This window comes from Zeugodacus cucurbitae, chromosome X (assembly GCF_028554725.1).
Source record: "Zeugodacus cucurbitae isolate PBARC_wt_2022May chromosome X, idZeuCucr1.2, whole genome shotgun sequence".
NCBI lineage: Eukaryota > Metazoa > Arthropoda > Insecta > Diptera > Tephritidae > Zeugodacus > Zeugodacus cucurbitae.
This window is the reverse complement of record NC_071672.1, coordinates 15,512,469-15,538,657: the sequence shown is the minus strand read 5'-3', so window position 1 is coordinate 15,538,657 and position 26,189 is coordinate 15,512,469.

Genomic DNA, 26,189 nt, shown 5'->3' with positions numbered 1-26,189 from the left:
GTCATGTCGTGTGTTGTGTTGTTTTGTCTTGTCTTGTTGTGTATTGTCATGTCTTATATTGTCTTGTCTTGTCTTGTCTTGTCATGTCATGTCATGTCGTGTGTTGTGTTGTTTTGTCTTGTCTTGTTTTGTCTTGTCATGTCTTGTCTTGTCTTCTCTTGTCTTGTTTTGTCTTGTCATGTCTTGTCTTGTCTTGTCTTGTCTTGCCTTGTCTTGTCTTGTCTTGTCTTGTCTTGTCTTGTCTTGTCTTGTCTTGTCTTGTCTTGTCTTGTCTTGTCTTGTCTTGTCTTGTCTTGTCTTGTCTTGTCTTGTCTTGTCTTGTCTTGTCTAGTCTTGTCTTGTCTTGTCTTGTCTTGTCTTGTCTTGCCTTGTCTTGTCTTGTCTTGTCTTGTGTTGCTTTGTCTTGTCTTGTCATGTCGTGCGTTGTGTTGTTTCGTCTTGTCTTGTTGTGTATTGTCATGTCTTTTATTGTCTTGTCTTGTCTTGTCTTGTCATGTCATGTAATGTCATGTCGTGTGTTGTGTTGTTTTGTCTTGTCTTGTCTTCTCCTTGTCTTGTCTAGTCTTGTCTTGTCTTGTCTTGTCTTGTCTTGTCTTGTCATGTCGTGTGTTGTGTTGTTTTGTCTTGTCTTGTTGTGTATTGTCATGTCTTTTATTGTCTTGTCTTGTCTTGTTTTGTCATGTAATGTCATGTCGTGTGTTGTGTTGTTTTGTCTTGTCTTGTCTTCTCCTTGTCTTGTCTAGTCTTGTCTTGTCTTGTCTTGTCTTTTCTTGTCTTGTGTTGCTTTGTCTTGTCTTGTCATGTCGTGTGTTGAGTTGTTTTGTCTTGTCTTGTCTTCTCCTTGTCTTGTCTAGTCTTGTCTTGTCTTGTCTTTTCTTGTCTTGTGTTGCTTTGTCTTGTCTTGTCATGTCGTGTGTTGTGTTGTTTTGTCTTGTCTTGTTGTGTATTGTCATGTCTTTTATTGTCTTGTCTTGTCTTGTCATGTCATGTAATGTCATGTCGTGTGTTGTGTTGTTTTGTCTTGTCTTGTATTGTCTTGTCTTGTCTTATTTTGTCTTGTCATGTCTTATCTTGTCTTGTCATGTCATGTCGTGTATTGTGTTGTTTTGTCTTGTTTTGTCTTCTCCTTGTCTTGTCTAGTCTTGTCTTGTCTTGTCTTGTCTTGTCTTGTCTTGTCTTGTCTTGTCTTGTCTTGTCTTGTCTTGTCTTGTCTTGTCTTGTCTTGTCTTGTCTTGTCTTGTCTTGTCTTGTCTTGTCTTGTCTTGTCTTGTCTTGTCTTGTCTTGTCTTGTCTTGTCTTGTCTTGTCTTGTCTTGTCTTGTCTTGTCTTGTCTTGTCTTGTCTTGTCTTGTCTTGTCTTGTCTTGTCTTGTCTTGTCTTGTCTTGTCTTGTCTTGTCTTGTCTTGTCTTGTCTTGTCTTGTCTTGTCTTGTCTTGTCTTGTCTTGTCTTGTCTTGTCTTGTCTTGTCTTGTCTTGTCTTGTCTTGTCTTGTCTTGTCTTGTCTTGTCTTGTCTTGTCTTGTCTTGTCTTGTCTTGTCTTGTCTTGTCTTGTCTTGTCTTGTCTTGTCTTGTCTTGTCTTGTCTTGTCTTGTCTTGTCTTGTCTTGTCTTGTCTTGTCTTGTCTTGTCTTGTCTTGTCTTGTCTTGTCTTGTCTTGTCTTGTCTTGTCTTGTCTTGTCTTGTCTTGTCTTGTCTTGTCTTGTCTTGTCTTGTCTTGTCTTGTCTTGTCTTGTCTTGTCTTGTCTTGTCTTGTCTTGTCTTGTCTTGTCTTGTCTTGTCTTGTCTTGTCTTGTCTTGTCTTGTCTTGTCTTGTCTTGTCTTGTCTTGTCTTGTCTTGTCTTGTCTTGTCTTGTCTTGTCTTGTCTTGTCTTGTCTTGTCTTGTCTTGTCATGTCATGTGTTGCGTTGTGTTGTTTTGTCTTGTCTTGTCATGTCATGTCATGTCGTGTCTTGTGTTGCTTTGTCTTGTCTTGTCATGTCGTGTGTTGTGTTGTTTTGTCTTGTCTTGTTGTGTATTGTCATGTCTTATATTGTCTTGTCTTGTCTTGTCATGTCATGTCATGTCATGTCGTGTGTTGTGTTGTTTTTTCTTGTCATGTCATGTCTTGTCTTGTCTTGTCTTGTCTTGTCATGTCTTGTCTTGTCTTGTCTAGTCTTGTCTTGTCTTGTCTTGTCTTGTCTTGGCTTGTCTTGTCTTGTCTTGTCTTGTCTTGTCTTGTCTTGTCTTGTCTTGTCTTGTCTTGTCTTGTCTTGTCTTGTCTTGTCTTGTCTTGTCTTGTCTTGTCTTGTCTTGTCTTGTCTTGTCTTGTCTTGTCTTGTCTTGTCTTGTCTTGTCTTGTCTTGTCTTGTCTTGTCTTGTCTTGTCTTGTCTTGTCTTGTCTTGTCTTGTCTTGTCTTGTCTTGTCTTGTCTTGTCTTGTCTTGTCTTGTCTTGTCTTGTCTTGTCTTGTCTTGTCTTGTCTTGTCTTGTCTTGTCTTGTCTTGTCTTGTCTTGTCTTGTCTTGTCTTGTCTTGTCTTGTCTTGTCTTGTCTTGTCTTGTCTTGTCTTGTCTTGTCTTGTCCTGTCCTGTCCTGTCCTGTCTTGTCTTGTCCTGACGTGTGTTGTGTTGTTTTGTCTTGTCTTGTTTTGTCTTGTCTTGCTTTGTCTTGTCATGTCTTATCTTGTCTTGTCTTGTCCTGTCCTGTCGTGTGTTGTGTTGTTTTGTTTTGTCGTGCCATGTCTTGTCTTGTCTTGTCCTGTCCTGTCGTGTGTTGTATTTTTTTTTGTCTTGTCTTGTCTTGTCATGTCATGTCATGTCGTGTCTTGTGTTGCTTTGTCTTGTCTTGTCTTGTCTTGTCTTGTCATGACGTGTGTTGTGTTGTTTTGTCTTGTCTTGTATTGTCTTGTCTTGTCTTGTTTTGTCTTGTCTTGTCGTGTCATGCCATGTCATACGTGTGTTGTGTTGTTTTGTCTTGTCTTATTTTGTCTTGTCATGTCTTATCTTGTCTTGTCATGTCATGTCGTGTGTTGTGTTGTTTTGTCTTGTTTTGTCTTCTCCTTGTCTTGTCTAGTCTTGTCTTGTCTTGTCTTGTCTTGTCTTGTCTTGTCTTGTCTTGTCTTGTCTTGTCTTGTCTTGTCTTGTCATGTCTTGTCTTGTCTTGTATTGTCTTGTCTTGTCTTGTCTTCTCCTTGTCTTGTCTAGTCTTGTCTTGTCTTGTCTTGTCTTTTCTTGTCTTGTCATGTCGTGTGTTGTGTTGTTTTGTCTTGTCTTGTTGTGTATTGTCATGTCTTTTATTGTCTTGTCTTGTCTTGTTTTGTCATGTAATGTCATGTCGTGTGTTGTGTTGTTTTGTCTTGTCTTGTCTTCTCCTTGTCTTGTCTAGTCTTGTCTTGTCTTGTCTTGTCTTGTCTTGTGTTGCTTTGTCTTGTCTTGTCATGTCGTATGTTGTGTTGTTTTGTCTTGTCTTGTTGTGTATTGTCATGTCTTTTATTGTCTTGTCTTGTCTTGTCATGTCATGTAATGTCATGTCGTGTGTTATGTTGTTTTGTCTTGTCTTGTCTAGTCTTGTCTTGTCTTGTCTTGTCTTGTCTTGTCTTGTCTTGTCTTGTCTTGTCATGTCTTATATTGTCTTGTCTTGTCTTGTCATGTCGTGTGTTGTGTTGTTTTGTCTTGTCTTGTTGTGTATTGTCATGTCTTATATTGTCTTGTCTTGTCTTGTCTTGTCTTGCGATGTCATGTCGTGTGTTGTGTTGTTTTGTCTTGTCTTGTTTTGTCTTGTCCTGTCTTGTCTTGTCATGTCATGTCATGTGTTGTGTTGTGTTGTTTTGTCTTGTCTTGTCTTGTCTTGTCTTGTCTTGTCTTGTCTTGTCATGTCGTGTGTTGTGTTGTTTTGTCTTGTCTTGTTGTGTATTGTCATGTCTTATATTGTCTTATCTTGTCTTGTCATGTCATGTCATGTCGTGTGTTGTGTTGTGTTGTCTTGTTTTGTCTTGTCATGTCATGTCATGTCTTGTCTTGTCTTGTCTTGTCTTGTTTTGTCTTGTCATGTCTTGTCTTGTCTTGTCTTGTCTTGTCTTGTTTTGTCTTGTCATGTCTTGTCTTGACTTGTCTTGTCTTGTCTTGTCTTGTCTTGTCTTGTCATGTAATGTCATGTCGTGTGTTGTGTTGTTTTGTCTTGTCTTGTCTTCTCCTTGTCTTGTCTTGTCTTGTGATGTCATGTCGTGTGTTGTGTTGTTTTGTCTTGTCTTGTCTTCTCCTTGTCTTGTCTTGTCACGTCGTGTGTTGTGTTGTTTTGTCTTGTCTTGTCTTATATTGTCTTGTCTTGTCTTGTGATGTCATGTCGTGTGTTGTGTTGTTTTGTCTTGTCTTGTTTTGTCTTGTCCTGTCTTGTCTTGTCATGTCATGTCATGTGTTGTGTTGTGTTGTTTTGTCTTGTCTTGTCTTGTCTTGTCTTGTCTTGTCTTGCCTTATCTTGCCTTGTCTTGTCTTGTCTGGTCTTGTCTTGTCTTGTCTTGTCATGTCTTGTCTTGTCTTGTTTTGTCTTGTCTTGTATTGTCTTGTTTTCTCATGTAATGTCATGTCGTGTGTTGTGTTGTTTTGTCTTGTCTTGTGTTGTTTTGTCGTGTCATGTCTTGTCTTGTCTTGTCCTGTCCTGTCGTGTGTTGTGTTGTTTTGTCTTGTCTTGTCATGTCATGTCATGTCGTGTCTTGTGTTGCTTTGTCTTGTCTTGTCTTGTCTTGTCATGTCGTGTGTTGTGTTGTTTTGTATTGTCTTGTTGTGTATTGTCATGTCTTATATTGTCTTGTCTTGTCTTGTCTTGTCTTGTCATGTCATGTCATGTCGTGTGTTGTGTTGTTTTGTCTTGTCTTGTTTTGTCTTGTCATGTCTTGTCTTGTCTTGTCTTGTTTTGTCTTGTCATGTCTTGTCATGTCTTGTCTTGTCTTGTCTTGTCTTGTCTTGTCTTGTCTTGTCTTGTCTTGTCTAGTCTTGTCTTGTCTTGTCTTGTCTTGTCTTGTCTTGTCTTGTCTTGTCTTGTCTTGTGTTGCTTTGTCTTGTCTTGTCATGTCGTGTGTTGTGTTGTTTCGTCTTGTCTTGTTGTGTATTGTCATGTCTTTTATTGTCTTGTCTTGTCTTGTCTTGTCATGTCATGTAATGTCATGTCGTGTGTTGTGTTGTTTTGTCTTGTCTTGTCTTCTACTTGTCTTGTCTAGTCTTGTCTTGTCTTGTCTTGTCTTGTCTTGTCTTGTCTTGTCTTGTCTTGTCTTGTCTTGTCTTGTCTTGTCTTGTCTTGTCTTGTCTTGTCTTGTCATGTCGTGTGTTGTGTTGTTTTGTCTTGTTTTGTCTTGTCTTGTTGTGTATTGTCATGTCTTTTATTGTCTTGTCTTGTCTTGTTTTGTCATGTAATGTCATGTCGTGTGTTGTGTTGTTTTGTCTTGTCTTGTCTTCTCCTTGTCTTGTCTAGTCTTGTCTTGTCTTGTCTTGTCTTGTCTTGTGTTGCTTTGTCTTGTCTTGTCATGTCGTGTGTTGTGTTGTTTTGTCTTGTCTTGTTGTGTATTGTCATGTCTTTTATTGTCTTGTCTTGTCTTATCTTGTCTTGTCATGTCATGTCGTGTGTTGTGTTGTTTTGTCTTGTCTTATCTTCTCCTTGTCTTGTCTAGTCTTCTCTTGTCTTGTCTTGTCTTGTCTTGTCTTGTCTTGTCTTGTCTTGTCTTGTCTTGTGTTGCTTTGTCTTGTCTTGTCATGTCATGTGTTGCGTTGTGTTGTTTTGTCTTGTCTTGTCATGTCATGTCATGTCGTGTCTTGTGTTGCTTTGTCTTGTCTTGTCATGTCGTGTGTTGTGTTGTTTTGTCTTGTCTTGTTGTGTATTGTCATGTCTTATATTGTCTTGTCTTGTCTTGTCATGTCATGTCATGTCATGTCGTGTGTTGTGTTGTTTTTTCTTGTCATGTCTTGTCTTGTCTTGTCTTGTCATGTCTTGTCTTGTCTAGTCTTGTCTTGTCTTGTCTTGTCTTGTCTTGTCTTGTCTTGGCTTGTCTTGTCTTGTCTTGTCTTGTCTTGTCTTGTCTTGTCTTGTCTTGTCTTGTCTTGTCTTGTCTTGTCTTGTCTTCTCTTGTCTTGTCTCGTCTTGTCTTGTCTTGTCTTGTCTTGTCTTGTCTTGTCTTGTCTTGTCTTGTCTTGTCTTGTCTTGTCTTGTCTTGTCTTGTCTTGTCTTGTCTTGTCTTGTCTTGTCTTGTCTTGTCTTGTCTTGTCTTGTCTTGTCTTGTCTTGTCTTGTCTTGTCTTATTTTGTCTTGTCTTGTCTTGTTTTGTCATGTCATGTCATGTCGTGTGTTGTGTTGTGTTGTCTTGTTTTGTCTTGTCATGTCATGTCATGTCTTGTCTTGTCTTGTCTTGTCTTGTTTTGTCTTGTCATGTCTTGTCTTGTCTTGTCTTGTCTTGTCTTGTCTTGTTTTGTCTTGTCATGTCTTGTCTTGACTTGTCTTGTCTTGTCTTGTCTTGTCTTGTCTTGTTTTGTCTTGTCTTGTCTTGTCTTGTTTTATGTTGTCTTGTCTTGTCTTGTCATGTAATGTCATGTCGTGTGTTGTGTTGTTTTGTCTTGTCTTCTCTTCTCCTTGTCTTGTCTTGTCATGTCGTGTGTTGTGTTGTTTTGTCTTGTCTTGTCTTGTCTTGTGATGTCATGTCATGTCGTGTGTTGTGTTGTTTTGTCTTGTCTTGTTTTGTCTTGTCCTGTCTTGGCTTGTCATGTCATGTCATGTGTTGTGTTGTGTTGTTTTGTCTTGTCTTGTCTTGTCTTGTCTTGTCTTGTCTTGCCTTATCTTGCCTTGTCTTGTCTTGTCTGGTCTGGTCTTGTCTTGTCTTCTCCTTGTCTTGTCTAGTCTTGTCTTGTCTTGTCTTGTCTTGTCTTGTCTTGTCTTGTCTTGTCTTGTCTTGTCTTGTCTTGTCTTGTCATGTCGTGTGTTGTGTTGTTTTGTCTTGTCTTGTTTTGTCATGTCATGTCATGTCGTGTGTTGTGTTGTTTTGTCTTGTCTTGTCTTCTCCTTGTCTTGTCTAGTCTTGTCTTGTCTTGTCTTGTCTTGTCTTGTTTTGTCTTGTGTTGCTTTGTCTTGTTTTGTCATGTCGAGTGTTGTGTTGTTTTGTCTTGTCTTGTTGTGTATTGTCATGTCTTTTATTGTATTGTCTTGTCTTGTCTTGTCTTGTCATGTCATGTAATGTCATGTCGTGTGTTATGTTGTTTTGTCTTGTCTTGTCTTCTCCTTGTCTTGTCTAGTCTTGTCTTGTCTTGTCTTGTCTTGTCTTGTCTTGTCTTGTCTTGTCTTGTCTTGTCTTGTCTTGTCTTGTCTTGTCTTGTCTTGTCTTGTCTTGTCTTGTCTTGTCTTGTCATGTCTTATATTGTCTTGTCTTGTCATGTCTTATATTGTCTTGTCTTGTCTTGTCATGTCATGTCATGTCATGTGGTGTGTTGTATTGTTTTGTCTTGTCTTGTCTTCTCCTTGTCTTGTCTAGTCTTGTCTTGTCTTGTCTTGTCTTGTCTTGTCTTGTCTTGTCTTGTCTTGTCTTGTCTTGTCTTGTGTTGCTTTGTCTTGTCTTGTCATGTCATGTGTTGCGTTGTGTTGTTTTGTCTTGTCTTGTCATGTCATGTCATGTCGTGTCTTGTGTTGCTTTGTCTTGTCTTGTCATGTCGTGTGTTGTGTTGTTTTGTCTTGTCATGTCTTATATTGTCTTGTCTTGTCTTGTCTTGTGATGTCATGTCGTGTGTTGTGTTGTTTTGTCTTGTATTGTCTTGTCTTGTCTTGTCTTGTTTTGTCTTGTCTTGTCTTGTCTTGTCTTGTCTTGTCATAACATGTCATGTCATGTCACACGTGTGTTGTGTTGTTTTGTCTTGTCTTATTTTGTCTTGTCATGCCTTATCTTGTCTTGCCCTGTCATGTCGTGTGTTGTGTTGTTTTGTCTTGTCTTGTCTTCTCCTTGTCTTGTCTAGTCTTGTCTTGTCTTGTCTTGTCTTGTCTTGTTTTGTCTTGTCTTGTCTTGTCTTGTCTTGTCTTGTCTTGTCTTGTCTTGTCTTGTCTTGTCTTGTCTTGTCTTGTCTTGTCTTGTCTTGTCTTGTCTTGTCTTGTCTTGTCTTGTCTTGTCTTGTCTTGTGTTGCTTTGTCTTGTCTTGTCATGTCATGTGTTGCGTTGTGTTGTTTTGTCTTGTCTTGTCATGTCATGTCATGTCGTGTCTTGTGTTGCTTTGTCTTGTCTTGTCATGTCGTGTGTTGTGTTGTTTTGTCTTGTCTTGTTGTGTATTGTCATGTCTTATATTGTCTTGTCTTGTCTTGTCATGTCATGTCATGTCATGTCGTGTGTTGTGTTGTTTTTTCTTGTCATGTCTTGTCTTGTCTTGTCTTGTCTTGTCTTGTCTTGTCTTGTCTTGTCTAGTCTTGTCTTTTCTTGTCTTGTCTTGTCTTGGCTTGTCATGTCATGTCGTGTCTTGTGTTGCTTTGACTTGTCTTGTCTTGTCTTGTCTTGTCATGTCGTGTGTTGTGTTGTTTTGTCTTGTCTTGTCTTGTCTTGTGTTGCTTTGTCTTGTCTTGTCATGTCATGTGTTGTGTTGATTTGTCTTGTCATGTCTTATATTGTCTTGTCTTGTCTTGTCTTGTGATGTCATGTCGTGTGTTGTGTTGTTTTGTCTTGTATTGTCTTGTCTTGTCTTGTCTTGTCTTGTCTTGTCTTGTCTTGTCTTGTCTTGTCTTGTCTTGTCCTGTCCTGTCCTGTCTTGTCTTGTCATGTCATGTCATGTCATGTCATGTGTTGTGTTGTTTTGTCTTGTCTTGTCTTGTCATGTCTTATATTGTCTTGTCTTGTCTTGTCTTGTGATGTCATGTCGTGTGTTGTGTTGTTTTGTCTTGTATTGTCTTGTCTTGTCTTGTCTTGTCTTGTCCTGTCCTGTCGTGTGTTGTGTTTTTTTTTGTCTTGTCTTGTCTTGTCATGTCATGTCATGTCGTGTCTTGTGTTGCTTTGTCTTGTCTTGTCATGTCGTGTGTTGTGTTGATTTGTCTTGTCATGTCTTATATTGTCTTGTCTTGTCTTGTCTTGTGATGTCATGTCGTGTGTTGTGTTGTTTTGTCTTGTATTGTCTTGTCTTGTCTTGTCTTCTCCTTGTCTTGTCTAGTCTTGTCTTGTCTTGTCTTGTCTTGTCTTGTCTTGTCTTGTCTTGTCTTGTCTTGTCTTGTCTTGTCTTGTCTTGTCTTGTCTTGTCTTGTCTTGTCTTGTCTTGTCTTGTCTTGTCATGTCGTGTGTTGTGTTGTTTTGTCTTGTCTTGTCTTCTCCTTGTCTTGTCTAGTCTTGTCTTGTCTTGTCTTGTCTTGTCTTGTCTTGTCTTGTCTTGTCTTGTCTTGTCTTGTCTTGTCTTGTCTTGTCTTGTCTTGTCTTGTCTTGTCTTGTCTTGTCTTGTCTTGTCTTGTCTTGTGTTGCTTTGTCTTGTCTTGTCTTGTCTTGTCTTGTCTTGTGTTGCTTTGTCTTGTCTTGTCATGTCATGTGTTGCGTTGTGTTGTTTCGTCTTGTCTTGTCATGTCATGTCATGTCGTGTCTTGTGTTGCTTTGTCTTGTCTTGTCATGTCGTGTGTTGTGTTGTTTTGTCTTGTCTTGTCTTATCTTGTCATGTCTTGTCTTGTCTTGTCATGTCTTGTCTTGTCTTGTCATGTCTTATATTGTCTTGTCTTGTTTTGTCTTGTCTTGTCTTGTTTTGTCTTGTGTTGCTTTGTCTTGTCTTGTCATGTCGTGTGTTGTGTTGTTTTGTCTTGTCTTGTTGTGTATTGTCATGTCTTTTATTGTATTGTCTTGTCTTGTCTTGTCTTGTCATGTCATGTAATGTCATGTCGTGTGTTGTGTTGTTTTGTCTTGTCTTGTCTTCTCCTTGTCTTGTCTAGTCTTGTCTTGTCTTGTCTTGTCTTGTCTTGTCTTGTCTTGTCTTATCATGTCTTATATTGTCTTGTCTTGTCATGTCGTGTGTTGTGTTGTTTTGTCTTGTCTTGTTGTGTATTGTCATGTCTTATATTGTCTTGTCTTGTCTTGTCTTGTCTTGTCTTGTCTTGTCTTGTCTTGTCTTGTCTTGTCTTGTCTTGTCTTGTCTTGTCTTGTCTTGTCTTGTCTTGTCTTGTCTTGTCTTGTCTTGTCTTGTCTTGTCTTGTCTTGTCTTGTCTTGTCTTGTCTTGTCTTGCCTTGTCTTGTCTTGTCTTGTCTTGTCTTGTCTTATTTTGTCTTGTCTTGTCTTGTCTTGTCATGTCATGTCATGTCGTGTGTTGTGTTGTGTTGTCTTGTTTTGTCTTGCCATGTCATGTCATGTCATGTCTTGTCTTGTCTTGTCTTGTTTTGTCATGTCTTGTCTTGTCTTGTCTTGTCTTGTTTTGTCTTGTCATGTCTTGTCTTGACTTGTCTTGTCTTGTCTTGTCTTGTCTTGTTTTGTCTTGTCTTGTCTTGTCTTGTCTTGTCATGTCGTGTGTTGTGTTGTTTTGTCTTGTATTGTTGTGTATTTTCATGTCTTATATTGTCTTGTCTTGTCTTGTCATGTCATGTCATGTCATGTCGTGTGTTGTGTTGTTTTGTCTTGTCTTGTATTCTCCTTGTCTTGTCTAGTCTTGTCTTGTCTTGTCTTGTCTTGTCTTGTCTTGTGTTGCTTTGTCTTGTCTTGTCAGGTCATGTGTTGCGTTGTGTTGTTTTGTCTTGTCCTGTCTTGTCTTGTCTTAGCATGTCATGTCGTGTGTTGTGTTGTCTTGTCTTGCTTTGTCATGTCTTATCTTGTCTTGTCATGTCATGTCTTGTCTTGTCTTGTCTTGTCTTGTCTTTTCTTGTCTTATCTTGTCATGTCTTGTCTTGTCTTGTCATGTCTTGTCTTGTCTTGTCATGTCTTATATTGTCTTGTCTTGTTTTGTCTTGTCTTATCTTGTTTTGTCTTGTGTTGCTTTGTCTTGTCTTGTCATGTCGTGTGTTGTGTTGTTTTGTCTTGTCTTGTTGTGTATTGTCATGTCTTTTATTGTATTGTCTTGTCTTGTCTTGTCATGTCATGTAATGTCATGTCGTGTGTTATGTTGTTTTGTCTTGTCTTGTCTTCTCCTTGTCTTGTCTTGTCTTGTCTTGTCATGTCTTATATTGTCTTGTCTTGTCTTGTCATGTCGTGTGTTGTGTTGTTTTGTCTTGTCTTGTTGTGTATTGTCATGTCTTATATTGTCTTGTCTTGTCTTGTCATGTCATGTCATGTCATGTCGTGTGTTGTGTTGTTTTGTCTTGTCTTGTCTTGTCTTGTCTTGTCTTGTCTTGTCTTGTCTTGTCTTGTCTTGTGTTGCTTTGTCTTGTCTTATCATGTCATGTGTTGCGTTGTGTTGTTTTGTCTTGTCTTGTCATGTCATGTCATGTCGTGTCTTGTGTTGCTTTGTCTTGTCTTGTCATGTCGTGTGTTGTGTTGTTTTGTCTTGTCATGTCTTATATTGTCTTGTCTTGTCTTGTCTTGTGATGTCATGTCGTGTGTTGTGTTGTTTTGTCTTGTATTGTCTTGTCTTGTCTTGTCTTGTCTTGTCTTGTCTTGTCATGTCATGTCATGTCATACGTGTGTTGTGTTGTTTTGTCTTGTCTTACTTTGTCTTGTCATGTCTTATCTTGTCTTGTCCTGTCCTGTCCTGTCTTGTCTTGTCATGTCAGGTCATGTCATGTCATGTCGTGTGTTGTGTTGTCTTGTTTTGTCATGTCTTATCTTGTCTTGTCTTGTCATGTCATGTCATGTGTTGTGTTGTGTTGTTTTGTCTTGTCTTGTCTTGTCATGTCTTGTCTTTTCTTGTCTTGTCATGTCTTATATTGTCTTGTCTTGTCTTGTGTTGTGATGTCATGTCGTGTGTTGTGTTGTTTTGTCTTGTCTTGTGTTGTTTTGTCGTGTCATGTCTTGTCTTGTCTTGTCCTGTCCTGTCGTGTGTTGTGTTGTTTTGTCTTGTCTTGTCTTGTCATGTCATGTCATGTCGTGTCTTGTGTTGCTTTGTCTTGTCTTGTCTTGTCTTGTCTTGTCTTGTCTTGTCATGTCGTGTGTTGTGTTGTTTTGTCTTGTCTTGTATTGTCTTGTCTTGTCTTGTTTTGTCTTGTCTTGTCTTGTCTTGTCTTGTCGTGTCATGCCATGTCATACGTGTGTTGTGTTGTTTTGTCTTGTCTTATTTTGTCTTGTCATGTCTTATCTTGTCTTGTCTTGTCTTGTCTTGTCTTGTCTTGTCATGTCGTGTGTTGTGTTGTTTTGTCTTGTCTTGTATTGTCTTGTCTTGTCTTGTTTTGTCTTGTCTTGTCTTGTCTTGTCTTGTCTTGTCTTGTCATGTCATGCCATGTCATACGTGTGTTGTGTTGTTTTGTCTTGTCTTGTCTTGTCTTGTCCTGTCCTGTCGTGTGTTGTGCTGTTTTGACTTGTCTTGTGTTGTTTTGTCGTGTCATGTCTTGTCTTGTCTTGTCCTGTCCTGTCGTGTGTTGTGTTGTTTTGTCTTGTCTTGTCTTGTCATGTCATGTCATGTCGTGTGTTGTGTTGTGTTGTTTTGTCTTGTCTTGTCTTGTCTTGTCATATCTTGTCTTGTCTTGTCATGTCTTATATTGTCTTGTCTTGTCTTGTGTTGTGATGTCATGTCGTGTGTTGTGTTGTTTTGTCTTGTCTTGTCTTGTCTTGTCCTGTCCTGTCCTGTCCTGTCTTGTCTTGTCTTCTCCTGTCCTGACGTGTGTTGTGTTGTTTTGTCTTGTCTTGTTTTGTCTTGTCTTATTTTGTCTTGTCATGTCTTATCTTGTCTTGTCATGTCATGTCGTGTATTGTGTTGTTTTGTCTTGTTTTGTCTTCTCCTTGTCTTGTCTAGTCTTGTCTTGTCTTGTCTTGTCTTGTCTTGTCTTGTCTTGTCTTGTCTTGTCTTGTCTTGTCTTGTCTTGTCTTGTCTTGTCTTGTCTTGTCTTGTCTTGTCTTGTCTTGTCTTGTCTTGTCTTGTCTTGTCTTGTCTTGTCTTGTCTTGTCTTGTCTTGTCTTGTCTTGTCTTGTCTTGTCTTGTCTTGTCTTGTCTTGTCTTGTCTTGTCTTGTCTTGTCTTGTCTTGTCTTGTCTTGTCTTGTCTTGTCTTGTCTTGTGTTGCTTTGTCTTGTCTTGTCATGTCATGTGTTGCGTTGTGTTGTTTTGTCTTGTCTTGTCATGTCATGTCATGTCGTGTCTTGTGTTGCTTTGTCTTGTCTTGTCATGTCGTGTGTTGTGTTGTTTTGTCTTGTCTTGTTGTGTATTGTCATGTCTTATATTGTCTTGTCTTGTCTTGTCATGTCATGTCATGTCATGTCGTGTGTTGTGTTGTTTTTTCTTGTCATGTCTTGTCTTGTCTTGTCTTGTCTTGTCTTGTCATGTCTTGTCTTGTCTTGTCTTGTCTTGTCATGTCTTGTCTTGTCTTGTCTTGTCTTGTCTTGTCTTGTCTTGTCTTGTCTTGTCTTGTCTTGTCTTGTCTTGTCTTGTCTTGTCTTGTCTTGTCTTGTCTTGTCTTGTCTTGTCTTGTCTTGTCTTGTCTTGTCTTGTCTTGTCTTGTCTTGTCTTGTCTTGTCTTGTCTTGTCTTGTCTTGTCTTGTCTTGTCTTGTCTTGTCTTGTCTTGTCTTGTCTTGTCTTGTCTTGTCTTGTCTTGTCTTGTCTTGTCTTGTCTTGTCTTGTCTTGTCTTGTCTTGTCTTGTCTTGTCTTGTCTTGTCTTGTCTTGTCTTGTCTTGTCTTGTCTTGTCTTGTCTTGTCTTGTCTTGTCTTGTCCTGTCCTGTCCTGTCCTGTCTTGTCTTGTCTTCTCCTGTCCTGACGTGTGTTGTGTTGTTTTGTCTTGTCTTGTTTTGTCTTGTCTTGCTTTGTCTTGTCATGTCTTATCTTGTCTTGTCTTGTCCTGTCCTGTCGTGTGTTGTGTTGTTTTGTTTTGTCGTGCCATGTCTTGTCTTGTCTTGTCCTGTCCTGTCGTGTGTTGTGTTTTTTTTTGTCTTGTCTTGTCTTGTCATGTCATGTCATGTCGTGTCTTGTGTTGCTTTGTCTTGTCTTGTCTTGTCTTGTCTTGTCTTGTCTTGTCATGACGTGTGTTGTGTTGTTTTGTCTTGTCTTGTATTGTCTTGTCTTGTCTTGTTTTGTCTTGTCTTGTCGTGTCATGCCATGTCATACGTGTGTTGTGTTGTTTTGTCTTGTCTTATTTTGTCTTGTCATGTCTTATCTTGTCTTGTCATGTCATGTCGTGTGTTGTGTTGTTTTGTCTTGTTTTGTCTTCTCCTTGTCTTGTCTAGTCTTGTCTTGTCTTGTCTTGTCTTGTCTTGTCTTGTCTTGTCTTGTCTTGTCTTGTCTTGTCTTGTCTTGTCTTGTCTTGTCTTGTCTTGTCTTGTCTTGTCTTGTCTTGTCTTGTCTTGTCTTGTCTTGTCTTGTCTTGTCTTGTCTTGTCTTGTCTTGTCTTGTCTTGTCTTGTCTTGTCTTGTCTTGTCTTGTCTTGTCTTGTCTTGTCTTGTCTTGTCTTGTCTTGTCTTGTCTTGTCTTGTCTTGTCTTGTCTTGTCTTGTCTTGTCTTGTCTTGTCTTGTCTTGTCTTGTCTTGTCTTGTCTTGTCTTGTCTTGTCTTGTCTTGTCTTGTCTTGTCTTGTCTTGTCTTGTCTTGTCTTGTCTTGTCTTGTCTTGTCATGTCTTGTCTTGACTTGTCTTGTCTTGTCTTGTCTTGTCTTGTCATGTAATGTCATGTCGTGTGTTGTGTTGTTTTGTCTTGTCTTGTCTTCTCCTTGTCTTGTCTTGTCTTATATTGTCTTGTCTTGTCTTGTGATGTCATGTCGTGTGTTGTGTTGTTTTGTCTTGTCTTGTCTTCTCCTTGTCTTGTCTTGTCACGTCGTGTGTTGTGTTGTTTTGTCTTGTCTTGTCTTATATTGTCTTGTCTTGTCTTGTGATGTCATGTCGTGTGTTGTGTTGTTTTGTCTTGTCTTGTTTTGTCTTGTCCTGTCTTGTCTTGTCATGTCATGTCATGTGTTGTGTTGTGTTGTTTTGTCTTGTCTTGTCTTGTCTTGTCTTGTCTTGTCTTGTCTTGTCTTGTCTTGTCTTGCCTTATCTTGCCTTGTCTTGTCTTGTCTGGTCTTGTCTTGTCTTGTCTTGTCATGTCTTGTCTTGTCTTGTTTTGTCTTGTCTTGTATTGTCTTGTTTTCTCATGTAATGTCATGTCGTGTGTTGTGTTGTTTTGTCTTGTCTTGTGTTGTTTTGTCGTGTCATGTCTTGTCTTGTCTTGTCCTGTCCTGTCGTGTGTTGTGTTGTTTTGTCTTGTCTTGTCATGTCATGTCATGTCGTGTCTTGTGTTGCTTTGTCTTGTCTTGTCTTGTCTTGTCATGTCGTGTGTTGTGTTGTTTTGTATTGTCTTGTTGTGTATTGTCATGTCTTATATTGTCTTGTCTTGTCTTGTCTTGTCATGTCATGTCATGTCGTGTGTTGTGTTGTTTTGTCTTGTCTTGTTTTGTCTTGTCATGTCTTGTCTTGTCTTGTCTTGTTTTGTCTTGTCATGTCTTGTCATGTCTTGTCTTGTCTTGTCTTGTCTTGTCTTGTCTTGTCTTGTCTTGTCTTGTCTTGTCTAGTCTTGTCTTGTCTTGTCTTGTCTTGTCTTGTCTTGTCTTGTCTTGTCTTGTGTTGCTTTGTCTTGTCTTGTCATGTCGTGTGTTGTGTTGTTTCGTCTTGTCTTGTTGTGTATTGTCATGTCTTTTATTGTCTTGTCTTGTCTTGTCTTGTCATGTCATGTAATGTCATGTCGTGTGTTGTGTTGTTTTGTCTTGTCTTGTCTTCTACTTGTCTTGTCTAGTCTTGTCTTGTCTTGTCTTGTCTTGTCTTGTCTTGTCTTGTCTTGTCTTGTCTTGTCTTGTCTTGTCTTGTCTTGTCTTGTCTTGTCTTGTCATGTCGTGTGTTGTGTTGTTTTGTCTTGTCTTGTTGTGTATTGTCATGTCTTTTATTGTCTTGTCTTGTCTTGTTTTGTCATGTAATGTCATGTCGTGTGTTGTGTTGTTTTGTCTTGTCTTGTCTTCTCCTTGTCTTGTCTAGTCTTGTCTTGTCTTGTCTTGTCTTGTCTTGTGTTGCTTTGTCTTGTCTTGTCATGTCGTGTGTTGTGTTGTTTTGTCTTGTCTTGTTGTGTATTGTCATGTCTTTTATTGTCTTGTCTTGTCTTATCTTGTCTTGTCATGTCATGTCGTGTGTTGTGTTGTTTTGTCTTGTCTTATCTTCTCCTTGTCTTGTCTAGTCTTGTCTTGTCTTGTCTTGTCTTGTCTTGTCTTGTCTTGTCTTGTCTTGTCTTGTCTTGTGTTGCTTTGTCTTGTCTTGTCATGTCATGTGTTGCGTTGTGTTGTTTTGTCTTGTCTTGTCATGTCATGTCATGTCGTGTCTTGTGTTGCTTTGTCTTGTCTTGTCATGTCGTGTGTTGTGTTGTTTTGTCTTGTCTTGTTGTGTATTGTCATGTCTTATATTGTCTTGTCTTGTCTTGTCATGTCATGTCATGTCATGTCGTGTGTTGTGTTGTTTTTTCTTGTCATGTCTTGTCTTGTCTTGTCTTGTCATGTCTTGTCTTGTCTAGTCTTGTCTTGTCTTGTCTTGTCTTGTCTTGTCTTGTCTTGGCTTGTCTTGTCTTGTCTTGTCTTGTCTTGTCTTGTCTTGTCTTGTCTTGTCTTGTCTTGTCTTGTCTTGTCTTGTCTTGTCTTGTCTTGTCTTGTCTTGTCTTGTCTTGTCTTGTCTTGTCTTGTCTTGTCTTGTCTTGTCTTATTTTGTCTTGTCTTGTCTTGTTTTGTCATGTCATGTCATGTCGTGTGTTGTGTTGTGTTGTCTTGTTTTGTCTTGTCATGTCATGTCATGTCTTGTCTTGTCTTGTCTTGTCTTGTTTTGTCTTGTCATGTCTTGTCTTGTCTTGTCTTGTCTTGTCTTGTTTTGTCTTGTCATGTCTTGTCTTGACTTGTCTTGTCTTGTCTTGTCTTGTCTTGTCTTGTTTTGTCTTGTCTTGTCTTGTCTTGTTTTATGTTGTCTTGTCTTGTCTTGTCATGTAATGTCATGTCGTGTGTTGTGTTGTTTTGTCTTGTCTTCTCTTCTCCTTGTCTTGTCTTGTCATGTCGTGTGTTGTGTTGTTTTGTCTTGTCTTGTCTTGTCTTGTGATGTCATGTCGTGTGTTGTGTTGTTTTGTCTTGTCTTGTTTTGTCTTGTCCTGTCTTGGCTTGTCATGTCATGTCATGTGTTGTGTTGTGTTGTTTTGTCTTGTCTTGTCTTGTCTTGTCTTGTCTTGTCTTGTCTTGTCTTGTCTTGCCTTATCTTGCCTTGTCTTGTCTTGTCTGGTCTGGTCTTGTCTTGTCTTCTCCTTGTCTTGTCTAGTCTTGTCTTGTCTTGTCTTGTCTTGTCTTGTCTTGTCTTGTCTTGTCTTGTCTTGTCTTGTCTTGTCTTGTCTTGTCTTGTCTTGTCTTGTCTTGTCTTGTCTTGTCTTGTCATGTCGTGTGTTGTGTTGTTTTGTCTTGTCTTGTTTTGTCATGTCATGTCATGTCGTGTGTTGTGTTGTTTTGTCTTGTCTTGTCTTCTCCTTGTCTTGTCTAGTCTTGTCTTGTCTTGTCTTGTCTTGTCTTGTTTTGTCTTGTGTTGCTTTGTCTTGTTTTGTCATGTCGAGTGTTGTGTTGTTTTGTCTTGTCTTGTTGTGTATTGTCATGTCTTTTATTGTATTGTCTTGTCTTGTCTTGTCTTGTCATGTCATGTAATGTCATGTCGTGTGTTATGTTGTTTTGTCTTGTCTCGTCTTCTCCTTGTCTTGTCTAGTCTTGTCTTGTCTTGTCTTGTCTTGTCTTGTCTTGTCTTGTCTTGTCTTGTCTTGTCTTGTCTTGTCTTGTCTTGTCTTGTCTTGTCTTGTCTTGTCTTGTCTTGTCTTGTCTTGTCATGTCTTATATTGTCTTGTCTTGTCATGTCTTATATTGTCTTGTCTTGTCTTGTCATGTCATGTCATGTCATGTGGTGTGTTGTATTGTTTTGTCTTGTCTTGTCTTCTCCTTGTCTTGTCTAGTCTTGTCTTGTCTTGTCTTGTCTTGTCTTGTCTTGTCTTGTCTTGTCTTGTCTTGTCTTGTGTTGCTTTGTCTTGTCTTGTCATGTCATGTGTTGCGTTGTGTTGTTTTGTCTTGTCTTGTCTTGTCATGTCATGTGTTGCGTTGTGTTGTTTTGTCTTGTCTTGTCTTGTCATGTCATGTAATGTCATGTCGTGTGTTATGTTGTTTTGTCTTGTCTCGTCTTCTCCTTGTCTTGTCTAGTCTTGTCTTGTCTTGTCTTGTCTTGTCTTGTCTTGTCTTGTCTTGTCTTGTCTTGTCTTGTGTTGCTTTGTCTTGTCTTGTCATGTCGTGTGTTGTGTTGTTTTGTCTTGTCATGTCTTATATTGTCTTGTCTTGTCTTGTCTTGTGATGTCATGTCGTGTGTTGTGTTGTTTTGTCTTGTATTGTCTTGTCTTGTCTTGTCTTGTTTTGTCTTGTCTTGTCTTGTCTTGTCTTGTCTTGTCATGTCATGTCATGTCATGTCACACGTGTGTTGTGTTGTTTTGTCTTGTCTTATTTTGTCTTGTCATGCCTTATCTTGTCTTGCCCTGTCATGTCGTGTGTTGTGTTGTTTTGTCTTGTCTTGTCTTCTCCTTGTCTTGTCTAGTCTTGTCTTGTCTTGTCTTGTTTTGTCTTGTCTTGTCTTGTCTTGTCTTGTCTTGTCTTGTCTTGTCTTGTCTTGTCTTGTCTTGTCTTGTCTTGTCTTGTCTTGTCTTGTCTTGTCTTGTGTTGCTTTGTCTTGTCTTGTCATGTCATGTGTTGCGTTGTGTTGTTTTGTCTTGTCTTGTCATGTCATGTCATGTCGTGTCTTGTGTTGCTTTGTCTTGTCTTGTCATGTCGTGTGTTGTGTTGTTTTGTCTTGTCTTGTTGTGTATTGTCATGTCTTATATTGTCTTGTCTTGTCTTGTCATGTCATGTCATGTCATGTCGTGTGTTGTGTTGTTTTTTCTTGTCATGTCTTGTCTTGTCTTGTCTTGTCTTGTCTTGTCATGTCTTGTCTTGTCTAGTCTTGTCTTTTCTTGTCTTGTCTTGTCTTGTCTTGGCTTGTCATGTCATGTCGTGTCTTGTGTTGCTTTGTCTTGTCTTGTCTTGTCTTGTCTTGTCATGTCGTGTGTTGTGTTGTTTTGTCTTGTCTTGTCTTGTCTTGTGTTGCTTTGTCTTGTCTTGTCATGTCATGTGTTGTGTTGATTTGTCTTGTCATGTCTTATATTGTCTTGTCTTGTCTTGTCTTGTGATGTCATGTCGTGTGTTGTGTTGTTTTGTCTTGTATTGTCTTGTCTTGTCTTGTCTTGTCTTGTCTTGTCTTGTCTTGGCTTGTCTTGTCCTGTCCTGTCCTGTCTTGTCTTGTCATGTCATGTCATGTCATGTCATGTGTTGTGTTGTGTTGTTTTGTCTTGTCTTGTCTTGTCATGTCTTATATTGTCTTGTCTTGTCTTGTCTTGTGATGTCATGTCGTGTGTTGTGTTGTTTTGTCTTGTATTGTCTTGTCTTGTCTTGTCTTGTCTTGTCCTGTCCTGTCGTGTGTTGTGTTGTTTTGTCTTGTCTTGTTGTGTATTGTCATGTCTTTTATTGTATTGTCTTGTCTTGTCTTGTCTTGTCTTGTCTTGTCTTGTCTTGTCTTGTCTTGTGTTGCTTTGTCTTGTCTTGTCTTGTCATGTCGTGTCTTGTGTTGCTTTGTCTTGTCTTGTCTTGTCTTCTCCTTGTCTTGTCTAGTCTTGTCTTGTCTTGTCTTGTCTTGTCTTGTCTTGTCTTGTCTTGTCTTGTCTTGTCTTGTCTTGTCTTGTCTTGTCTTGTCTTGTCTTGTCTTGTCTTGTCTTGTCTTGTCATGTCGTGTGTTGTGTTGTTTTGTCTTGTCTTGTCTTCTCCTTGTCTTGTCATGTCTTGTCTTGTCTTGTCTTGTCTTGTCTTGTCTTGTCTTGTCTTGTCTTGTCTTGTCTTGTCTTGTCTTGTCTTGTCTTGTCTTGTCTTGTCTTGTCTTGTCTTGTCTTGTCTTGTCTTGTCTTGTGTTGCTTTGTCTTGTCTTGTCATGTCATGTGTTGCGTTGTGTTGTTTTGTCTTGTCTTGTCTTGTCATGTCATGTGTTGCGTTGTGTTGTTTTGTCTTGTCTTGTCTTGTCATGTCATGTAATGTCATGTCGTGTGTTATGTTGTTTTGTCTTGTCTCGTCTTCTCCTTGTCTTGTCTAGTCTTGTCTTGTCTTGTCTTGTCTTGTCTTGTCTTGTCTTGTCTTGTCTTGTCTTGTCTTGTGTTGCTTTGTCTTGTCTTGTCATGTCGTGTGTTGTGTTGTTTTGTCTTGTCATGTCTTATATTGTCTTGTCTTGTCTTGTCTTGTGATGTCATGTCGTGTGTTGTGTTGTTTTGTCTTGTATTGTCTTGTCTTGTCTTGTCTTGTTTTGTCTTGTCTTGTCTTGTCTTGTCTTGTCTTGTCATGTCATGTCATGTCATGTCACACGTGTGTTGTGTTGTTTTGTCTTGTCTTATTTTGTCTTGTCATGCCTTATCTTGTCTTGCCCTGTCATGTCGTGTGTTGTGTTGTTTTGTCTTGTCTTGTCTTCTCCTTGTCTTGTCTAGTCTTGTCTTGTCTTGTCTTGTCTTGTCTTGTTTTGTCTTGTCTTGTCTTGTCTTGTCTTGTCTTGTCTTGTCTTGTCTTGTCTTGTCTTGTCTTGTCTTGTCTTGTCTTGTCTTGTCTTGTCTTGTCTTGTCTTGTGTTGCTTTGTCTTGTCTTGTCATGTCATGTGTTGCGTTGTGTTGTTTTGTCTTGTCTTGTCATGTCATGTCATGTCGTGTCTTGTGTTGCTTTGTCTTGTCTTGTCATGTCGTGTGTTGTGTTGTTTTGTCTTGTCTTGTTGTGTATTGTCATGTCTTATATTGTCTTGTCTTGTCTTGTCATGTCATGTCATGTCATGTCGTGTGTTGTGTTGTTTTTTCTTGTCATGTCTTGTCTTGTCTTGTCTTGTCTTGTCTTGTCATGTCTTGTCTTGTCTAGTCTTGTCTTTTCTTGTCTTGTCTTGTCTTGTCTTGGCTTGTCATGTCATGTCGTGTCTTGTGTTGCTTTGTCTTGTCTTGTCTTGTCTTGTCTTGTCATGTCGTGTGTTGTGTTGTTTTGTCTTGTCTTGTCTTGTCTTGTGTTGCTTTGTCTTGTCTTGTCATGTCATGTGTTGTGTTGATTTGTCTTGTCATGTCTTATATTGTCTTGTCTTGTCTTGTCTTGTGATGTCATGTCGTGTGTTGTGTTGTTTTGTCTTGTATTGTCTTGTCTTGTCTTGTCTTGTCTTGTCTTGTCTTGTCTTGGCTTGTCTTGTCCTGTCCTGTCCTGTCTTGTCTTGTCATGTCATGTCATGTCATGTCATGTGTTGTGTTGTGTTGTTTTGTCTTGTCTTGTCTTGTCATGTCTTATATTGTCTTGTCTTGTCTTGTCTTGTGATGTCATGTCGTGTGTTGTGTTGTTTTGTCTTGTATTGTCTTGTCTTGTCTTGTCTTGTCTTGTCCTGTCCTGTCGTGTGTTGTGTTTTTTTTTGTCTTGTCTTGTCTTGTCATGTCATGTCTTGTCATGTCGTGTGTTGTGTTGTTTTGTCTTGTCTTGTTGTGTATTGTCATGTCTTTTATTGTATTGTCTTGTCTTGTCTTGTCTTGTCTTGTCTTGTCTTGTCTTGTCTTGTCTTGTCTTGTGTTGCTTTGTCTTGTCTTGTCTTGTCATGTCGTGTCTTGTGTTGCTTTGTCTTGTCTTGTCTTGTCTTCTCCTTGTCTTGTCTAGTCTTGTCTTGTCTTGTCTTGTCTTGTCTTGTCTTGTCTTGTCTTGTCTTGTCTTGTCTTGTCTTGTCTTGTCTTGTCTTGTCTTGTCTTGTCTTGTCTTGTCTTGTCTTGTCTTGTCTTGTCATGTCGTGTGTTGTGTTGTTTTGTCTTGTCTTGTCTTCTCCTTGTCTTGTCATGTCTTGTCTTGTCTTGTCTTGTCTTGTCTTGTCTTGTCTTGTCTTGTCTTGTCTTGTCTTGTCTTGTCTTGTCTTGTCTTGTCTTGTCTTGTCTTGTCTTGTCTTGTCTTGTCTTGTCTTGTCTTGTCTTGTCTTGTCTTGTGTTGCTTTGTCTTGTCTTGTCTTGTCTTGTCTTGTCTTGTGTTGCTTTGTCTTGTCTTGTCATGTCATGTGTGGCGTTGTGTTGTTTCGTCTTGTCTTGTCATGTCATGTCATGTCGTGTCTTGTGTTGCTTTGTCTTGTCTTGTCATGTCGTGTGTTGTGTTGTTTTGTCTTGTCTTGTCTTATCTTGTCATGTCTTGTCTTGTCTTGTCATGTCTTGTCTTGTCTTGTCATGTCTTATATTGTCTTGTCTTGTTTTGTCTTGTCTTGTCTTGTTTTGTCTTGTGTTGCTTTGTCTTGTCTTGTCATGTCGTGTGTTGTGTTGTTTTGTCTTGTCTTGTTGTGTATTGTCATGTCTTTTATTGTATTGTCTTGTCTTGTCTTGTCTTGTCATGTCATGTAATGTCATGTCGTGTGTTATGTTGTTTTGTCTTGTCTTGTCTTCTCCTTGTCTTGTCTAGTCTTGTCTTGTCTTGTCTTGTCTTGTCTTGTCTTGTCTTGTCTTGTCTTGTCTTATCATGTCTTATATTGTCTTGTCTTGTCATGTCGTGTGTTGTGTTGTTTTGTCTTGTCTTGTTGTGTATTGTCATGTCTTATATTGTCTTGTCTTGTCTTGTCTTGTCTTGTCTTGTCTTGTCTTGTCTTGTCTTGTCTTGTCTTGTCTTGTCTTGTCTTGTCTTGTCTTGTCTTGTCTTGTCTTGTCTTGTCTTGTCTTGTCTTGTCTTGTCTTGTCTTGTCTTGTCTTGTCTTGTCTTGTCTTGTCTTGTCTTGTCTTGTCTTGTCTTGTCTTGTCTTATTTTGTCTTGTCTTGTCTTGTCTTGTCATGTCATGTCATGTCGTGTGTTGTGTTGTGTTGTCTTGTTTTGTCTTGCCATGTCATGTCATGTCATGTCTTGTCTTGTCTTGTCTTGTTTTGTCATGTCTTGTCTTGTCTTGTCTTGTCTTGTTTTGTCTTGTCATGTCTTGTCTTGACTTGTCTTGTCTTGTCTTGTCTTGTCTTGTTTTGTCTTGTCTTGTCTTGTCTTGTCTTGTCATGTCGTGTGTTGTGTTGTTTTGTCTTGTATTGTTGTGTATTTTCATGTCTTATATTGTCTTGTCTTGTCTTGTCATGTCATGTCATGTCATGTCGTGTGTTGTGTTGTTTTGTCTTGTCTTGTATTCTCCTTGTCTTGTCTAGTCTTGTCTTGTCTTGTCTTGTCTTGTCTTGTCTTGTGTTGCTTTGTCTTGTCTTGTCAGGTCATGTGTTGCGTTGTGTTGTTTTGTCTTGTCCTGTCTTGTCTTGTCTTAGCATGTCATGTCATGTCATGTCATGTCGTGTGTTGTGTTGTCTTGTCTTGCTTTGTCATGTCTCATCTTGTCTTGTCATGTCATGTCTTGTCTTGTCTTGTCTTGTCTTGTCTTTTCTTGTCTTATCTTGTCATGTCTTGTCTTGTCTTGTCATGTCTTGTCTTGTCTTGTCATGTCTTATATTGTCTTGTCTTGTTTTGTCTTGTCTTATCTTGTTTTGTCTTGTGTTGCTTTGTCTTGTCTTGTCATGTCGTGTGTTGTGTTGTTTTGTCTTGTCTTGTTGTGTATTGTCATGTCTTTTATTGTATTGTCTTGTCTTGTCTTGTCATGTCATGTAATGTCATGTCGTGTGTTATGTTGTTTTGTCTTGTCTTGTCTTCTCCTTGTCTTGTCTTGTCTTGTCTTGTCATGTCTTATATTGTCTTGTCTTGTCTTCTCCTTGTCTTGTCTTGTCTTGTCTTGTCATGTCTTATATTGTCTTGTCTTGTCTTGTCTTGTCATGTCATGTCATGTCATGTCGTGTGTTGTGTTGTTTTGTCTTGTCTTGTCTTGTCTTGTCTTGTCTTGTCTTGTCTTGTCTTGTCTTGTGTTGCTTTGTCTTGTCTTGTCATGTCATGTGTTGCGTTGTGTTGTTTTGTCTTGTCTTGTCATGTCATGTCATGTCGTGTCTTGTGTTGCTTTGTCTTGTCTTGTCATGTCGTGTGTTGTGTTGTTTTGTCTTGTCATGTCTTATATTGTCTTGTCTTGTCTTGTCTTGTGATGTCATGTCGTGTGTTGTGTTGTTTTGTCTTGTATTGTCTTGTCTTGTCTTGTCTTGTCTTGTCTTGTCATGTCATGTCATGTCATACGTGTGTTGTGTTGTTTTGTCTTGTCTTACTTTGTCTTGTCATGTCTTATCTTGTCTTGTCCTGTCCTGTCCTGTCTTGTCTTGTCATGTCAGGTCATGTCATGTCATGTCGTGTGTTGTGTTGTCTTGTTTTGTCATGTCTTATCTTGTCTTGTCTTGTCATGTCATGTCATGTGTTGTGTTGTGTTGTTTTGTCTTGTCTTGTCTTGTCATGTCTTGTCTTTTCTTGTCTTGTCATGTCTTATATTGTCTTGTCTTGTCTTGTGTTGTGATGTCATGTCGTGTGTTGTGTTGTTTTGTCTTGTCTTGTCTTGTCTTGTCCTGTCCTGTCCTGTCCTGTCTTGTCTTGTCTTGTCTTGTCTTGTCTTGTCTCGTCTTGTCTTGTCTTGTCTTCTCCTGTCCTGACGTGTGTTGTGTTGTTTTGTCTTGTCTTGTTTTGTCTTGTCTTGCTTTGTCTTGTCATGTCTTATCTTGTCTTGTCTTGTCTTGTCCTGTCCTGTCGTGTGTTGTGTTGTTTTGTCTTGTCTTGTGTTGTTTTGTCGTGTCATGTCTTGTCTTGTCTTGTCCTGTCCTGTCGTGTGTTGTGTTGTTTTGTCTTGTCTTGTCTTGTCATGTCATGTCATGTCGTGTCTTGTGTTGCTTTGTCTTGTCTTGTCTTGTCTTGTCTTGTCTTGTCTTGTCATGTCGTGTGTTGTGTTGTTTTGTCTTGTCTTGTATTGTCTTGTCTTGTCTTGTTTTGTCTTGTCTTGTCTTGTCTTGTCTTGTCGTGTCATGCCATGTCATACGTGTGGTGTGTTGTTTTGTCTTGTCTTATTTTGTCTTGTCATGTCTTATCTTGTCTTGTCTTGTCTTGTCTTGTCTTGTCTTGTCATGTCGTGTGTTGTGTTGTTTTGTCTTGTCTTGTATTGTCTTGTCTTGTCTTGTTTTGTCTTGTCTTGTCTTGTCTTGTCTTGTCATGTCATGCCATGTCATACGTGTGTTGTGTTGTTTTGTCTTGTCTTGTCTTGTCTTGTCCTGTCCTGTCGTGTGTTGTGCTGTTTTGACTTGTCTTGTGTTGTTTTGTCGTGTCATGTCTTGTCTTGTCTTGTCCTGTCCTGTCGTGTGTTGTGTTGTTTTGTCTTGTCTTGTCTTGTCATGTCATGTCATGTCGTGTCTTGTGTTGCTTTGTCTTGTATTGTCTTGTCTTGTCTTGTCATGTCTTGTCTTGTCTTGTCTTGTATTGTCTTTTCTTGTCTTGTCTTGTTTTGTCTTGTCTTGTCTTGTCTTGTCTTGTCATGTCATGCCATGTCATACGTGTGTTGTGTTGTTTTGTCTTGTCTTATTTTGTCTTGTAATGTCTTATCTTGTCTTGTCTTCTATTGTCTTGTCTTTTCTTGTCTTGTCTTGTCTTGTCTTGTCTTGTCTTGTCTTGTCTTGTGTAGTCTTGTCTTGTCTTGTCATGTCATGTCATGTCATACGTGTGTTGTGTTGTTTTGTCTTGTCTTATTTTGTCTTGTCATGTCTTATCTTGTCTCGTCTTGTCTTGTCTTGTATTGTCTTGTCTTGTCTTGTCTTGTCTTGTCTTGTCTTGTCTTGTCTTGTCTTGTCATGTCATGTCATGTCGTGTCTTGTGTTGCTTTGTCTTGTCTTGTCTTGTCTTGTCTTGTCTTGTCTTGTCATGTCGTGTGTTGTGTTGTTTTGTCTTGTCTTGTATTGTCTTGTCTTGTCTTGTTTTGTCTTGTCTTGTCTTGTCTTGTCTTGTCGTGTCATGCCATGTCATACGTGTGGTGTGTTGTTTTGTCTTGTCTTATTTTGTCTTGTCATGTCTTATCTTGTCTTGTCTTGTCTTGTCTTGTCTTGTCTTGTCATGTCGTGTGTTGTGTTGTTTTGTCTTGTCTTGTCTTGTTTTGTCTTGTCTTGTCTTGTCTTGTCTTGTCATGTCATGCCATGTCATACGTGTGTTGTGTTGTTTTGTCTTGTCTTGTTGTGTAT